Raw genomic sequence first — 6377 nt, 5'->3', positions numbered from 1 at the left:
ATTAACTAGCAACTCATTGAATCATGACTCAATGATCTAGTATTTTGATTGAGTTGATAATCAAACTGAGTCTAAGTTTGATACATTGATCATTTATTATCCATGTATATATATGATTTTCTTTATCTCTTATTTTTGTCCATCTACCTTTTTCATGTTTATTTTTAAATTGCATTTCAATAGTTTTTTTTTTTTAAATCTCAATAATTAAAAATAATATTGTATCAAAATATGAATTTTTTGTTTTAAATCTAAAATATAATTTATATGTTTAAAATATCTGTTCATCACAAATTTTAATATAATATAATTTTTATATATATTTTTAAATTTTAATTTTAAATAAATATTTATGTATATATGCTAAAATAATAGTTAGTATTAAAATGTGAAATTGGTACCCTTAGTTAAAAAAAAAACACATGCAAAATAAAAGGATATAATGGTACCCTTAGTTAAAACCTGAATTGACAGTAACAAATACTAACAAAAAAAAAAAGTTGAATTGAAATCAACTTTTACCGTAGGGTATGTTTTACCACAGTCCCACGGTGGGCGCCAAATGTAATTATCAAAATTTGGAATTGGCACACGTCACAGTGGACATGGACAAGGTGGGTTTCTAAAATTCGCATGTCAAACTGAGAACTCTCTTTGTTAAGAGGACAAGAACGAAGAGTTACAAAACAAAGTACTTTGACGCTAAAGTAAGTATTGAGTTGGAAGAATAAGTGAGAATGTATGTGAAAAAAGTACAAGGGAACCTGATACTTATAGTTTGCAGAGGGAGCTGCGAGTCTTTGTTTATATGGGTTGTAACAGTGACATAACAACCCTTGCAGATAATTACCAACTTGTAGATAATAACCGATAGATAAAGCTGGCTAACAAATAATGTTAAATGTGTAGCGTAGAGATAAGTAAATACCTTAGAGATAATTATTTACCTATCATGTGATAAGGAGATGACAATATATTCAAATTAAAAGAGGTTAGAGATAACCTGTCCGTGGAGAGCCCGAATGCTAAGGGATGGATGTCCGTGCTCCTATGCCAGGGCTGACACGGAGGGTTGACGCATGTATCTTAGTGCCAGGTGGGGTGCCACGTGTATTTGGTGGACCTTGACAATACAAGAAACCAATATTTTACTATGCATTATTTAAGAACATGATAGCATGAATTTAGTACAAGGACACATTCGTATCTTCTTTATAACTCCATAATATTTACATTTAGGGAAAGAAACTGAACTTGTGGCCTTATAACAAAAACTTTAGACATACAAAACCCACAATGGAAAATACCAATCAAAACTATCATTAAGTAAAAAGTGATAGGTTGATGGGTTCATAATAGAGATTCACCATACCTGAAGTTCATCTTGGCCCCATGCATACTTCTGATATATACATTTTACTAGTTAAATGACATATATTATATATAGTGATCTAAATAATAACACCAACAAAAGTAGATAAAGATGAGTTGCTAGAGTCAAAATGTTAATAGCATGTACTTCCAAAACAGAAGCACTTCAAAATCATGCATAAAAAGCAAGTAATTACTATTTTATATGAGAATTTCATTTTGTGGTGCTTACGAACGAGAAAAAAATGTGCTAATTGATCAAAAATAGTAATTGTGTTAGGAACCTAGCCCAGGTAGATTAGTTACTATAAAGGTATTAAAGGAATTGCAATTAAATATGATAATAATTTATTATAGCAATTTAACAAAATTAGAGAAGTGTAGGTTTTTGTTATGCATAGCTATTGGTTTGTAGCAAAGCAATATCTGCTATATATATGTACTGCACCAATACTGAAAAGGGGAGCAATGAATTAAGCCTTATTTCCTCTCTATTTTATGTCTCTTCTTTCTAGAGGTTCCCTTCCTCGAAGTAAGGATCTATCATTTGGTGCTCTCGTTAAGAGACGCCATCCCTTGGAACAAAATTGCTAATTCCTTTATTTTCGTCTTTTTCTTCCTCCTTCTGGTATTAGCTTAGGGACCTAACAATTGGTCTGACCTACCTCTAGCAACCTTCAACCATGACCGCTCACAACAGTCACCAGACCTCCATGGACCGCCTTGAAGCAGCTATGAACCATTTCACGCAGGGCTAACTTACCCTTACCCAAAATCTATCCACCATGACCATTAAGCTCGACCTCATTCTTGAATGGTTATCAACCCTCACAAGTACTCCATCATCTCTCAAATCACCCTTGTTTTACTCCCATATCAACCACATAGATGTGCAAACTATGCAGACCATGCAGACTTAGCCTCATATGGTTTCTACAATAACAACGACACCGGTGGAGCAACAAAGCACAACAACCATGCCGACTCCGCCTCCCATGGTTTTTTCCCACCTTCATCCTAGGTGGCCACCACTATTGCTGTTGCAACCTCTAAAACCCGCTAGCCACCACCAACCAATGGTCCTTTTCCATTTGTTATCGTGCTCACACCCGTCACCACCATCTTTATTCATAGCTTATTGTGACATTGTGTGGCATCTATTTGATGGTTGGGTAGCTGATGCATGCCAACTATGTGATGATACAGGTTGGGTAACAGTTGTGACATTTGTGTGCACCTTTAACTGGAGGTTCTATTCTGGTGCTACAAGGAGCAAAAATTTGACACATGCCCAACAAAATCCACATGAAAGGCATAAACATCATCCTGCATTCCATGATTCTGCATTTCCCAAAAGGAAGTTGGGGTGGGAGTTTCTGGTGGTGAGGAAGGTGCTTGTGGTGGTCCCCATTTGATGCCTGGTGGTTTGTTTGAGGCTTTCAAATACATGGAAGATATTCTTCTGAAGGTGGTAGCTCAAGTCCCTAACAGTGGTCCTTGTGTGACTTATATTGGTAAATGTGGTTCTAGTAAATTTATGAAGATGATCCACAATGGCATTGAGTATGCTAACAGGCAATTGATTGCAGAGGCCTATGATGTGTTGAAGTCAGTTGGAAAGTTGTCAAATAAGGAACTACAAAGTGTCTTCTTAGAATGGAACAAGGGAGAACTTTTGAGTTTCCTAATTAAAATCATTGCAGATATATTTGGAATTAAGGATGATAAGGGAGATGGATATCTTGTTGACAAGGTCCTAGACAAGACTAACATGAAGGGCATTGGTAAGTGGACTGTTCAACAAGCTGTTGAATTATCAATTGTTGCTCCTACTATTGAAGCATAATTGAATGCAAGGTTCTTTAGTGGGTTGAAGGAGGAAAGAGTTGAAGCTGCAAAGGTCTTTAAATCAGGTGGCATTGGTGTTTTTGTGGCTGATCAACCTGTAGACAAGCAGAAGTTGATTGATGATGTTAGGAAGGCTCTTTATGCAGCCAAAATTTGTAGTTATGCATAGGGAATAAATTTGATTTGTGCAAAGAAGTTGATTGATGATGTTAGGAAGGCTCTTTATCCAGCTAAAATATGTAGTTATGCATAGGGAATGAATTTGATCCGTGCAAAAAGTATTGGGAAGGATTGGGATTTGAAGTTGGATGAACTGGCCCGGATTTGGAAAGGGGGTTTCATTATTAAAGCAATATTCTTAAACAGAATCAAGCAGGCATATGAAAGAAACCCTAATTTGGCATCTTGTGGATCCAGAGTTTGCAAAGGAAATAATTGATCACCAATCCGCCTGGAGGAAAGTTGTTTGCCCTGTTATCAATTCTTGTATTAGCACTCCAGGTATGTCTAACTAGTCTTGATTATTTTAACACTTACAAAAGGGAAAGGTTGCCAACTAATTTGGTGCAAGCTCAACGAGACTAGTTTGGTGCTCATACATATGAAAGGGTTGACATTAAGGGGTTTGAACTTAGTGCTACTTTGGTGCTCATACATCTAGTTTGGTGCTCATAACCACACCTTGAGGACAAGGTGTTTGTGAAGAAGGGTGGAATTGTTAGGAACCTAGTCTAAGTATATTAGTTACTGTAAGGGTATTAAAAGAATTACAATTAGATATGGTAATAGATTGTTATAACAATTTAGCAAAATTAGAGAAGTGTAGGTTTTTGTTATGCATAGCTATTGGTTAGTTGTAAAGCAATATCTGCTATATATATGTACTACACCAATATTGAAAAGGGGAGCAATGAATTAAGCCTTATTTCCTTTCTATTTTATGTATCTTCTTTCTGGAGGTTCCCTTCCCTTGAAGTAAGGATCTATCCTTTTGTGCTCTCATTGAGAGACGCCTTCCCTCGGAACATAATTGCTATTTCCTTTATTTTTGTCTTCTTCTTCTTCTTCCTTCCGGTATTAGCTTAGGGACCTAACAAATTGTAAAAGTCTAGAATAAAACATTGGATGTATCAATTAGAATAGGAGAGGTATGTTTAGAGTTGTCAATTTATCTATCAATATCATATTCAAATTCCTTTCAAATTAAAACAATAAAAGATAACAACAAACTAGGAAGTAAAAAAATTAAATAATTCTCAACATAAAAAAAGTCAGAACCCTATAATATAGGGTGTTAGAGATAGGGGAGCAACATGAATTCCAGCTTAAAGAAGTTTTGTCTTTTACATGCCTAACTCTCTGAGTGACATTTGTATTGATTGTTGTATTGTGTGTTGCATCTTAGTCTCTATATTTTCATATGTACATCATGCATCATTGTGTAAAAGTAATGAGATTGTTTCTAAAGTTAGAAACTTTCTCTAGTGCGTAAAACTCTCTGTTTTAATAGATAACAAGCATGATCATAATCGATTACACAAGTGTTTGTATCTTGCATAGAAGTTTTTCGTATTGGTTTAATCGATTACAAACTAATCATAATTGTTGGATCAAGTGGCCTTAGAATAATTAAGAAGGGGGGGATTGAATTAATTATTAATGTACCTTGACTAATTAAAACTTATCCTTCTTAATGTTACTAGATTCAATTAGGCTTTACTACTAAGTTATGTAACTTAAACAAAAGTAAAGCGTAAAAGTAAAGTACACAGCGGAAATTAAAAAGTGTAGGGAAGAAGAAGATAAACACAAGAATTTTATACTAGTTTGGCAACAACCCGTGCCTACATCCAGTCCCCAAGCAACCACCGGTTCTTGAGATTTCTTTTAACCTTGTAAAATCCTTTACAAGCAAAGATTCACAAGGGATGTACCCTCCCTTGTTCTCTTTGAACAACCAAGTGGATGTACCCTCCACTTGAACTGATCCACAAGAGATGTACTCTCTCTTGTTCTCAGTTACAACAACCCAAGTAGATGTACCCTCTACTTGTACCACAAAGGATGTACCCTCCAATGTGTTGAGACAAAGAATTCTCAGGCTGTTAGTCCTTTGAATCTTTGTAAAGGGAAACAAAAGATATCTCAGACGGTTAGTCCTTTGAAATCTTTTGTTTAAGGGAAATGGAAGAATCAAGAGAAAAATCTCTTGGAAAGGGAGAAGGGAGACACAAAAGAATTCAGACGGTTAGTCCTTTGTTCTTTTGGAAAAGTGAGAAGAGAGACACAAAAAGAATTCAAGCGATTAGTCCTTGTTGAATTCTTTTTGGCAGAGGGAGAAGAGAATGAAAGATATAACACACTTTTGTTTTCTGCAGAATTTTCACTTGCAAAAGAACAAGATATGAAGAAGAAACTTAGAAAACTTTTTGGCTAAGGAAGAAGAAGAAGAAGAAGAAGAAAGATGAGTAGGAAAGAATTGTAAAGGTTTAAAGGTTTCTCAAAAATTGTTCAAGAAGTTGTTCAAAAAGGTTAAAAAGTTGTTAGAATGCAAGTCAAGGTCTTGATTTTATAGACTTTTCATGTCTGGTCAAGAAAACCATTGGAAGAGTTATAACCTTGAGAAAATCATGTCAAGAGTTACATCTCTTGACCTTTTTATTCAAAACTTGTCACTGGTAATCGATTACCATAATCATGTAATCGATTACACAATGCATTTTATGAAAAGATGTGACTCTTCACACTTGAATTTGAATTTCAACGTTCAGATACATTGATAATCGATTACCAATATATTGTAATCGATTACACCATTTAAAAATCATTTGGAATGTTGCAAATTCAGTTAAAAGCTTTTAAAATCAAACTTTATCACTAGTAATCGATTACAAGAAACTGGTAATCGATTACCAAAGAGTAAATACTCTGGTAACTTAGAAAATTTTGAGAAAACTCTTTTGTAAAACAAAACTGTGCTATGTTTGGTTTTTGAAAAATCCTTTTCAATACTTCCCTTGTGAAGTCTTCTTGATTTCTTCTCTTGAATCTTGAATTCATCTTCTCTTGAATCTTGAAATCAACTTATCTTGAATCTTGAATCTTCTTTTGAACTTGTTGACTCAATCTTCAAATCATTCTTTTGGGCTTTTTGTCAT

General features: G+C 34.7%; 1 pseudogene; it reads left to right on the top strand.

Moving 5' to 3' along the window:
* The first annotated feature begins 2348 nt into the window (after window positions 1–2348).
* On the top strand, window positions 2349–3894 carry LOC114396910 (annotated as a pseudogene).
* Window positions 3895–6377: the final 2483 nt, after the last annotated feature.

This window comes from Glycine soja, chromosome 18 (genome assembly GCF_004193775.1).
Source record: "Glycine soja cultivar W05 chromosome 18, ASM419377v2, whole genome shotgun sequence".
NCBI classification, from domain to species: Eukaryota; Viridiplantae; Streptophyta; class Magnoliopsida; order Fabales; family Fabaceae; genus Glycine; species Glycine soja.
Note: the sequence above shows the minus strand (reverse complement) of the source record. Positions and strands in the feature narration are given on the sequence as shown.